Source organism: Bos indicus x Bos taurus, chromosome 9, assembly GCF_003369695.1.
Source record: "Bos indicus x Bos taurus breed Angus x Brahman F1 hybrid chromosome 9, Bos_hybrid_MaternalHap_v2.0, whole genome shotgun sequence".
In the NCBI taxonomy this organism is placed as follows: domain Eukaryota; kingdom Metazoa; phylum Chordata; class Mammalia; order Artiodactyla; family Bovidae; genus Bos; species Bos indicus x Bos taurus.
Genome location: NC_040084.1, coordinates 81,532,655 through 81,544,695, shown reverse-complemented (window position 1 = coordinate 81,544,695; position 12,041 = coordinate 81,532,655).

The window sequence follows — 12,041 nt, the reverse complement described above, 5'->3', positions numbered from 1 at the left end:
GCTGGATGGCATCACCGACTCGATGGACATGAGTTTGAGCAAGCTCCGGGAGATGGTGATGGACAGGGAGGCCTGGTGTACTGCTATTCATGGAGTCGCAATGAGTTGGACACAACTGAGTGACTGAACTGAACTGAACTGATGATCCCGTTGCCATTTACTTTGTTGTTTTGGGTTCGAATTTATACACCCTTTCTGTGTTTCTGGTCTAGAGAAGATCCTTTAGCATTTGTTGGAGGGTTGGTTTGATGATGCTGAATTCTCTCAGCTTTTGCTTGTCTGTAAAGCTTTTGATATCTTCCTCATATTTGAATGAGATCTTTGCTGGGTACAGTAACCTGGATTGTGGGTTTTTCTCTTTCATTACTTTAGTATGTCCTGCCATTCCCTCTGGCCTGAAGAGTTTCTGTTGAAAGATCAGCTGTTATCCTTATGGGAATCCCCTTGTGTGTTATTTGTTATTTTTCCTTTGCTGCTTTTAATATTTATTCTTTGTGTTTGATCTTTGTTAATTTGATTAATATGTGTCTTGGGGTGTTTTGCCTTGGGTTTATCCTGTTTGGGACTCTCTGGGTTTCTTGGACTTGGGTGACTATTTCCTTCCCCATTTTAGGGAAAGTGAAGTCGCTCCATCGTGTCTGACTCTTTGTGACCCCGTGGACTGTAGCCAACCAGGCTCCTCCATTCATGGGATTCTCCAGGTAAGAATACTGGAATGAGTTGCCATAGTTTTCAACTATTATCTCCTCAAGTATTTTCTCATGGTCTTTCTTTTTTTCTTCTTCTTCTGGGACTCATATGATTTGAATGTTAGGGTGTTTAACATTGTCCCAGAGGTCTCTGAGGTTGTCCTCATTTCTTTTAATTCTCTTTTTTCCTCTCTGCTTCATTTATTTCTACCATTCTATCTTCTACCTCACTTATCCTATCTTCTGCCTCTGTTATTCTATTGTTGGTTCCTTCCAGAGTGTTTTTTATCTCATTTATTGCATTATTCATTATATATTGAATCTTTTTTATTTCTTCTAGGTCCTTGTTAAACATTTCTTGCATCTTCTCAATCCTTGTCTCCAAGTTATTTATCTGTAACTCCCATTTTGTTTTCAAGATTTTGGATCATTTTCACTATCATTATTCTGAATTCTTTTTCAGGTAGATTCCCTATCTCTTCCTCTTTGGTTTGGTGGGCATTTACCTGCTCCTTTACCATTTACCTGTTCCTTTACCTGCTCTGTATTTCTCTGCCTTTTCATCTTGTTTAGATTGCTGTGTTTGGGGTGGCCTTTCTGTATTCTGGCAGTTTGTGGTTCCTCTTTATTGTGGAGGTTCCTCACTGTGGGTGGGGTTGGATGGGTGACTTGTCAAGGTTTCCTGGTTAGAGAAGCTTGTGTCAGTGTTCTGGTAGGTGGAGCTGGATTTCTTCTCTCTGGAGTGCAATGAAGTGTCCAGTAGTGAGTTTTGATATGTCTATGGGTTTGGTGTGACTTTGGGCAGCCTCTATATTGAAGCTCAGGGCTATGTTCCTGTGTTGCTGGAGAATTTGCATGGTATGTCTTGCTCTGGAACTTGTTGGCTCTTGGGTGGTGCTTGGTTTCAGTGTAGGTATGGAGGCTTTTGGATGAGCTCTTATCGATTAATGTTCCCTGGAGTCAGGAGTTCTCTGGTGTTCTCAGGTTTTGAATTTAAGCCTCCTGCCAGTGGTTTTAGTCTTATTCTTTTTTATTTTATTTTATTTTTTAACTTTACAATATTGTACTGGTTTTGCCATATATCGAGATGAATCTTTAGTCTTATTCTTATAGTAGCCTCAAGACTTCTCCATCTCTTTTCGAAGACAATGGGCTGCCTTTCTGGGTGCCTGATGTCCTCTGCCAACACTCAGAAGTTGTTTTGTGGAATTTGCTCAGCATTCAAATGTTCTTTTCATGAATATGTGGGGGAGAAAGTGATCTACCCGTCCTATTCCTCCGCCATCTTAGGACCGCCCACCTATTTTGACCATTTCAAGCTGAGGAATCTGCAGATGTAAGGGCTCTCAGATGTCAAGCATGTAGGAGCATGCTTGACTTCCTGGAGCAATACCAGTGTGGTAGGGAAAGAAAATGGGGAAGAGTGATAACTGGTGAGAGTGGGTGGGGAGTAGAGCATGTAGAGCCTTGGTGGGCTTGATAGTTTTTAAATTTTACTTTGATTAAGAAGGGAAGACATTGGAAATTTTTTAACAGAGGAGTAACCTGATGTGGCTTTTTTTGTTTGTTTAGTCTACTGTTGTATTGATTAAGGGACAAGAATGGAAGTAGGCCAGCCAGTTAGGAAGCCGTGATGATTAATTTTATGTGTCGACTGGGCTGGGGTTGCTCAGGTATTTGGTTAAACATTATTCTGTTTAACCCTCTGTACATCTGTGAGGGTGTTTCTAGATGAGATTAACATCTGAATCCATGGACTGAGCAAAGCAGATTGCACTCCTCAGTGTTGGTGGGCCTCATCCAAGCTGTTGAAGGCCTGAACAGAACAAAAGGCAGGATAAGACAGCATTTGTTCTCCCTAGGCCTGCCTGTCCTTGAACTAGGACATTAGTTTTCTCCTGACTTCAGACTTGACCTCAAACTGAAACTTAGGCTATTTGCTTTCCTCCTTCTCAGGCCCTTGGACTCAGACTAGAACTATACCACCAACTTTTCTGCATTCCAGCTTGTCATCTGCAGATCTTGGGACTGTTCAGCCTCCATAATCACGTGTGCCAATTCCTTCTATCTCAGTCTCTGGATATAGATGTATCTCCTATTGGTTCTGTTTCTGCAGAAAACCCGGATTGACACAAAGCCATGACAGTGGAACTGGTGAGAACTGGACAGATTCTGGATTTATACCCAAGGAGGGGCTGAGAGGACTGACTGATTAATTGGATGTGGAGGGAGAGAGAGAGGAGTCAAGGATGAGTCAAGGGTTTTCCTTGGAGCAACTAAAGGAAAGAAGTTCCTTAGACCGAGATGAGGAGACTGCCTGGGAAACAAATTGTGGGGGTTGGGGGAGGGGAGGGGAGGTTTGTGAGGACTAACAGCTCCATTTTGGACACTTGAAGTTTGGAGTCTTAAGTTTTCAAGAATATCAGTTGGACTGGTGAGTCTGGGATGATGGTTTCAATCTGGAAGTCTTCAGCACACAGAATTTAGATGTCTGAAGTCTGAGTCATAGGGTACTACAAAGTTTAGAGGTCAGGAAGATGAAGAACAAGAAAGGAGAATGAGAAAGTGTAATCAGTGAGATAGGAGGTAAACTGATGAAGAATGTTCCAGAAGCCAAATGAAAAAAATATTTCAAGAGTGGTCAATTCTATCAAAGGCTGCTAAAGTGGGTAAAATTAGGAATGAAAACTGAGCAATGGGCTTAGCCATATGGAGGTTGATGGCAAAATTGATAAGGGTTCAGTGGTGTGTGATGACCAATACTTCTGAGGAGCCCAGAGAGAGGTGGCAATAGCTGGAAGGAAATGTATGGTCAAGGGAGAATTTTTTTTAATTAGAAAATATACATATTTGTACGCTCACGGTTATGAGCCAGAAGACAAGTAAAAGGTGACAAGACAGAAGAGAAAAGGGATAATTGCCAAAGCAGTGCTCTTGAGCAGAGAGATGAAATCTCGAGCTCATCTCTCGATGAGCAGAGGTGGAATCCAGTGCACAGATGGAAAGCTGGGAATAAAAAGAGAAGATAGGTTTCTCCCCTCATGGCAGCAGAGGGGGAGGCAGGTACGGGTACAGATGCTACTGAATGTGGAAACAGGAACATGTATTATCAATGAAGAAGGAAGGTCATCAGCTGAGAGTGAGGAGTAAGAGGAAGTTTGAGAAGAGAGGGGAAAGTAGGAAATAGCATCTTGGGTCAGGGAGAGAGCAAATGGACTTTGAAAATATAGTCAGATGGTTAAGTGGTACTAAGAGTTCATTTGAAATCGGGGATCATGAATGCGAAGGGAGACCAGTTGGTATAGTTGTGTTTTCATGAACCTCAGGTGTCTACTTGGGCACCAATAAAATTAGGCAGAGGTCCAGAGATAATCAGAGTTTGGAGCTGCCAGATGAATATGATAGAGGCGACAGGGACCAGAGTGTTGAGGCTCTGTGCAAGGGAATAACCATAATTCAGGACCATGGCATCTAAACCGAGTAAGGAGAGAAGAGAGGACATGAATGATAGTTATGAGGCCATGTGAAAGGATATTAGGTCTATGGATCAGAAGATCCAGGGTATCAAGGAATTGCTGCAGTTGGGAGGGGAGTGGTTAGAGAGATTCAGTTGAAAAAAAAAGTTGGTTGTCAGAGAGCAGACTATGAATAGATGCAGATATTGATAATGGCAAGATCTAGACTGACCTGGTTCTCTGCACTTGGCCTGACCACCCTGGCTAGGCTCCCAGATAGGTCTTCTATATTTACAGACATTTTTCTGGAGATGTGGCTTTCACCTCCAGTCTAGATTTTTTTTATTCTTCTTTATTTATCTTTTGGCTGTACTGCACTGCAAGGGAGTATCTTAATTCCCTCCCTGACCAGGGAACCCGAGTCCCCTGCAATGACAGCATGGCGTCTTAACCACTGGATCACCAGGGAAGTCTCCCTCCAGTCTGGATTCTTGAATCCATTAGTACTTTAGGGTAAAGCTCAGATAAAGCAGGGCAAGCACTTGAAGAAGGGCACCACTGCCACATAAAGGCTCACCCCCTGGATACTGCGTACATCATCTTGTGTACCACTGCCATCCCTCACGGGAAGGGCTCTTAAACCCATTCAGTCTCTGTGTTAGAAGATCATCTATAAACAGTCATTTCATTTCACTTTTTAAAATTATAGTTGATTTATGACATTCTGCCAATCTCTGCTATAGAGCAATCTCTCCTTTCATACAATATTATAAATAGCCATTTTATATCCCTACACCATGTAGCAATCACCAGCTCCCATTTCTCTTTTCTATGCTAATTTTCAAATTCCTTGAGGACAGGTGTTTAACCTATCTTTTTAAAACTGCAATAAAATACATGTGACATAACACGTACCATTGTGGCCATTTAAAAAATGAGAAGTTCGGTTACATTCCGTACACTCACGTTGTGCAACCACCACCATCCATTTCCAGCACTTTTTCATTTTCCCTAACTGACAACTCTGTAGCCATTAAACACTAACTCCTCACTCCCCCTCTCCCTAGTCCCTGGCACCCACCACTTTACTTTCTGTCTCTGACTACTGTAGAGACCACAAATAAGTAAAACCGTGCAATATTTGCCCTTTTATAACTGGCTTATTTCAGTCTGTATAATAGCTTCAAGGTTTATGCATGTTATAACATGTGTCAAAATCTTCCTTTTAAAGACTGAATATTTTTTTTCAGTCTCTGCCTTCATTTTTCTGAGGTAGAGACCCAGAAGTGGAATTGCTGGATCATATGGTAATTCTCCCCTTCATGGATCACAGCCTTGTCGTGGCAAAGGGGCTTGCATAGCTCAGTGAAGCTATAAGCCATGCTGTGTAGGGCTACCCAAGATGGATGGGTCCTAGTGGAGAGTTCTGACAAAACGTGGTCCACTGGAGGAGGGAATGGCAAACCACTGCAGCATTCTTGCCATGAGAACCCCATGAGCAGCATGAAAAGGCAAAATGATATAATGTAGGAAGATGAGCCCCCAGGTCGGAAGCTATCTAATATGCAAGGAGGGAAGAGCAAAGGGCAATTACTAAGAGCTCCAGAAAGAACGAAGCTGCTGGGCCAAAGCAAAAATGATGCTCAGTTGTGGATGTGTCAATGGACATGAATCTGAGCAAACTCCAGGAGATATTGAAGGACAGGGAAGCCTGGCATGCTGCAGTCCACAGGATCTCAAAGAGTTGGACACAACTTAGTGACTGAACAATAACAAAATGGTAATTTTATTTCTTCTGGGATCATTATACTGTTTTCCACAACAGCTGCTCTACTTTACATTCACACAGCAACGCATAAGTGTTCCAAATTTTGCACTTCTTTGTTAACACTTGTTATTTTCATATAACCTATCTTTAATTTCCTCTCTATTTGACATCCTGCTGGGCCCATGATGTTGCATGAGTAAATAAATAACTGTTATTACCTCTGTAGAAAAGGGAAATGAGATTAAATGAATCAACTTGTATTCAGCAAGCCCCACCTCATACATCTTGTTCTTACTGTAGCCACATGTGGCTCTTTAAATTTAAATTAATTAAAATTAAGCAGATTTTAAAATTCAGTTCATCAGTCTCATTACTGACATGTCACCATAATAACTAGTGCTTATTAGTATCTAATGTATCAGTCAGTACAGAATAGAACATTTCCATTATTGCAGACAGCTCTTTAGCTACTGTGATGGACAGCACTTTCTAGATTCTGCTGCTGCTGCTGCTGCTGTTACTGCTGCTAAGTCACTTCAGTTGTGTCTGACTCTGTGCGACCCCACAGATGGCAGCCCACCAGGCTCCCCCGTCCCTGGGATTGTCCAGGCAAGAACACTGGAGTGGGTTGCCATTTCCTTCTCCAATGCGTGAAAGTGAAGTCGTTCAGTTGTGTCTGACTCTTAGCGACCCTATGGACTGCAGTCTACCAGGCTCCTTCATCCATGGGATTTTCCAGGCAAGAGTACTGGAGTGGGATACCATTGCCTTCTGTAGCCACTTATTCTTTGTCTCACTAATTATATTTGGATACATTTTCCCAGACCTGGATAACTAACGTTTAAGATAAAAATCCTTCTTAAATAAGAGAGGAAGTTGTTGTTGTTGTTGTTCAGTCACTCAGTCATGTCCAACTCTTTGCAACCCAATGGACTGCAGCACTCCAGGCTTCCCTGTCCCTCACCATCTCCTAAAATTTGCCCAAGTTCATGCCCATTGCATCAGTGATGCCATTCAGTCATCTCATCCTCTGACGCCCTCTTCTCCTCTGCCCTCAATCTTTCCCAGCATCAGGGACTTTTCCAATGAGTCAGATTTTTCACATCAGATAAACAAAATACTGGAGCTTCAGCTTCAGTATCAGTCCTTCCAAGGAATATTGAGGATTGATTTCCCTCAAGGCTAACTGGTTTGATCTTCTTCGGAGAGGGGAAAGTACACTACCTAAAATGTCTGTGGCTTTTTAGTACATAAATGGCTACTCTGTGAATTCTCCCAAATTTTGTGCTTAAATATTAATTTGGACTTTTGATGAGCATGTGGTTCTGTTATTCTGGATGATTGCCTTTATGTACACAGACTTATAAATTATTTAAGTTTAAAAACATTTTTTTTTTTTTTGGCCACACCATGCAGCATGCAGGATCTTAGTTTGCTGACCAGGGATCGAACCAGTGTACCCTGTATTGGAAGGCAGACTCTTAAGCGCTGGACCACCAGGAAAATCCCTATAAACTATTTAAATCTTTCTTTACATCCTTTAAACTACTTACCTACTAAACCATAAATTTTGAAAAACATTCTCAGATTCACAGTGGAGATTGTGACCATTCTACTTATTACTATTGATATCTGTTAAATAACGAATGAATAAATAACCAACGTAAGCCCCAAGTGGAACTTGAGGGAGCTCAGGGCACGGAGAGAACATTTTAGAGGTTGACGCCAGGTATAACGAGATTTTGGAATTTGTCTCTAGCACTGGTGTAGCTTTAAAAGACTTTTTTAAAAAACCGAACATGGAATTTAAGCTTTGTTCTTTTATCCTACTGTTGAAAAAGTTGCTTTACAATTCCTCTAAGGATTCTATTGCATGTTTATAAAGCTTTAACTCTATTTTATGAATAGTGCTAGTTGCTCAGTCATGTCCGACTCTTTGCGACTCCATGGACTGTAGCCCGCCAGGCCACTCTTTCCAGAATTCTCTAGGCAAGAATACTGGAGTGGGTAGCCAAGTCCTTCTCCAGGGGATCTTCCTGACCCAGGGATCAAACCCAGGTCTCCTGCATTACAGGCAGATTCTTTACCATCTGAGCCACCAGAGAAACACTTGCCACCAATGGATATAACAAGAAAAAATGAATTCTAGATTTTATAATGTCAGCATGTGTGTAGCTATCTTCTGTTTGCTCCTTAAGATCCACTTTCTGTCACCCTCTGTTCTGCTCTCAACCCTGGGAGGTTGATCTGAATGGACTAATTCTTTTTTTTTTTATTATTATTATTCATTTTAATAGAAGGCTAAGAATGGACTATTCTAACAGGCTCCTGTGCCCTTTGGCTTTCCTTGGGTTTGGCCAGAAGGGAAGTCCTGCAGGAGAGCAGAGGCAGGGGATGAGGTGAGGGAATTTATTCTCGACAGAAGGGCTATCTGAGTCTGTGTCCCTCAGCATAAGCTCATTCTTCCTCTAATGTAGTCTGTTCTACGTGATTCCCTCTCCCTTGGTTCCGGTTACCTCTCTCTACTCATGGTTCTCAGGCCTGGAATATGACAGCCCAGAGGTCCCTTTCAGTTCCCTCTCTGCTCACACCTTTACAATAGTACCCTTATTCATAAATCTTCCTTGAATTATTTTAATTTGAATGTGCCATTTCTTTCACATTGAGACTCTAACTGACACAGCATCCTTAAATGGTAGCTAGAGCATAGGTATTGTTGTTTAGTTGCTAAGTAGTGTCCAACCATTTTTGACCTCATGGATTATAGCCTGCCAGGCTCCTCTGTTCATGGGATTTCCCAAACAAGAACACTGGAGTGGATTGCCGTTTGCTTCTCTAAGAGCTCTTCCCGACCCAGTGATCAAATCAGGGTCTCTTAAACTGGCAGGCAGGTTCTTTACTACTGAGCCACCAGAGCATAGAACCTGAATCTGCTCTGAAATGTTTATACCCACAGTCTATGAAAAATGTTCCCTGATGATATTTTCATCTTATTTAGATCCACTGGTAAGCTTTTCAAAGAAACAATGTTGTACGTCATATGATATAAATTTTTCTCTAGTACACTCAGACTAGAAAAATATTCTCAGATTTACGTCTAAATCTTTTTGCATATCACTTATTTATATAAAATGTAATTTATGGAAATACAGAAATAAGACTTTATAAAGTAAATAGGTAAATTTTTAAGGTTTCATTTATCCAGTATCTAATAAGCTTTTTTTAAACATATTTATTTATTTTTCCCAAATAATTCTTTTTTAAAGGTATGTGAGGAAATTAGTACATCAGTACTTCAAACAAGCCATTGTTATTCAACACACACAGCATATAGGAGAACAAAGTTGCTAACCTTTCCTATACAATGAATGTTTCTGTCCCTCTAAAATTCATATGTTTAAACCCAATCCCTATGTGATGGTGGTTACATAGGGAGGTGGAACCTTGGAAGGTGATGAAGTCATGAATATAGAAACCTTAAGAACATGAATAGTACCCTTATAAAAGAAGCCCCAGGAAACTCTCTTGCCCCTTCTGCTGTGAGAGGATATAGCAATAAGATAGCCATCTATGAACCAGGAAGCAAGCTCTCATCAAACACCAAATTCATCACTACCATGATATAAGACTTCACACCCTCCAAAACTGTGAGAAATAAATTTCTGTCATTTATAAGACACTCAGTCTGAGTATTTTTGTGTACCATTTAGCCCAAACATATTAAGATACCTTGGAAACTCAAGATTTAAACGTACAAATATTAGCAAACAACAGATCATTACAAAAAAAAAAAAATAAACCCCATAATGCTAATAGATCAAAGTCGCTCAGTCATGTCCAACTCTTTGTGACCCCATGGACTATATGTAGCCCCTCAGGCTCTTCTGTCCATGGAATTCTCCAGGCAAAAATAATGGAGTGGTTAAACATTCCCTTCTTCAGGGGGATCTCCCCGAACCAGGGATTGAACCTGGGTCTCCCACATTGAGGGCAGGTTCATATCAAAGATAACCAACACTTATCATTTGCATCACAAAGCATGAGGTATGCACAACTCAACCCCATCTGACCGAGGAGGAAAAGAGCCTTCAAATCTCCTGCCCACTGTCTCAGGACCTGCAAGCAAAGGAACCTGGATCCAAATCTTAGCGCCCAACACAAAAGTTTATGTTCTTAACTACAAAAAAGTGTCCAAGAGCAACTCAAAGCCCACAGGAAAAACAAAAAAGAAAAATTTTCCAAAGCAAATGATTTATTTCATCCTGTTATAGCAAACTCAGAGTAAGCTTAGAAAAACTACTAAAAAAAGAAAAGAAACAAGAATGCAGATATACACACTACTATATATAAAATAGATAACTAATAAGGAGAACTCTTTTCAATACTCTGTAATGGCCCATATGGGAAAAGAATCTAAAAAAGAGTGGCCGTGTGTATAACTGCCTCACTCTGCTGTACACCTGAACCTAGCACAACATTGTAGTAACAAATCAACTCTACTCCAATAAAAATTTAAAAAATTAAAAAATATTTTTAAATTATTTATTTATATTCAAAAAATAAAGCATGCAACAGACATCTCTCTTAGAAAAGCAATTTCCTTTTTAATAAGCTTATTTTTCTGTGCGTGGTACACAAGAAGGGGTAGAAAGTGAGGTTGCAAATTGTACTATTTTGGTATTAGTTAAATGTTATCTTTGCTTATAGTTTCTGAAATGACACCACTGTATTTTCAATTTAACAGAAATTGCAAATAAGTGAAAACTTTCCTCTGATATACTGGCATACTTGTTGTAAGAGGCCTGAAGTTTAGCATGTATTGGCTACTCTATGCATACAAACAGAACCTTCTCTGTGAAAGAGAATGGGCTAAAAAAATCTGGACTAGAGATAGCATAATTGATCTGTTTAATACCTCAATTTTTCTGCAACTGTGATTTTGCATAACAACTTGCAAAAGTATTTTAAGATGAGACTGTTGATCAATGCTCACTTCTGGTAAATCCCTTTTGCACCATAGCCCTGTCCTGAGGAACTGATAAAAGTGAAACAAAAAAAAATCACCAACAGAAGGTAACAAATAAGCCATGCCTTTTACAAATGTTTAGCAAATGCTGGTTTCGAATTTGAATAATTAAATTAGTTCTCAAAAGTGTAGTGTTCACAAATAGACTAAACATTTTTACATCTATAGTTTATTCATTTAGAAGAATTTGTGCCATCCATTTAGAAACTATAAGCCTATAGCAAAAAGCCTTACTTTGTGGTTGAGACGTGGTCTTCTTTTTTACCTCGTCATCCATTTCATCCCCTTGAGGCAGCTCCATGTCTTTATTTGTCTTATTTTTCCCTTTAACACACGCTTCAAATGGATGGATTCCTTCATCAAAGGTGGTTTATAATTTCTGTGAGTTCATAGACCACAACCAGCATTCCTTCGTGATCCTAAAGAAAATGTAAAAGTACAATATTGGCGCCACAAAAAACAAGTGTGTTTTAAATGATGAGTATTTTAAAGATGAGCTTAGTACAAAAAAGTGACGCAATGAAAACAGACTGAAGTCCGAGCAGAGAAGTCACAGATTCAGCTTTCCTTGAGGATGCCTGCTTGGAACGATGAGATTGTTGAGGAGACTGTGGAGAAGCTGACAGATGGTCTTCTCAGGTGCACAGCTCCTCACCTTCCTTACGTGTCCCAGTGTGAGCAGGAATCCTTTCTAGCAGCTGACATGGTCTTGTGTCACCAGTACTGGGTGTTGAAAGCAGGCCACCCCATCTGATTTCTTAAAACCCCATTTTCTGTAGGCTGACGATGGCAAAGGTCAATTATGAAACAGGAACTTTTGACATAACTCAACATCCCTAGTCACAGAGAAACATTTACAAAACAAACGCCCCCATGCAATTGAAATTCCTAATTGATTAAAATGTAGATATGAGTGTTGGACATAATCCATTCACTCCTTATTTCTTTTACGGCCCTACTACATCATCTTTCCAGCTTAAGTAAGGAGTACACTGCTCTTCAAGGAAAAAGAATAAATGGCACCCAGTGCCTGGAAAACCCCATGGACGGAGGAGCCTGGTAGGCTCCAGTCCATGGGTTGCGAAGAATCGGACCCGACTGAG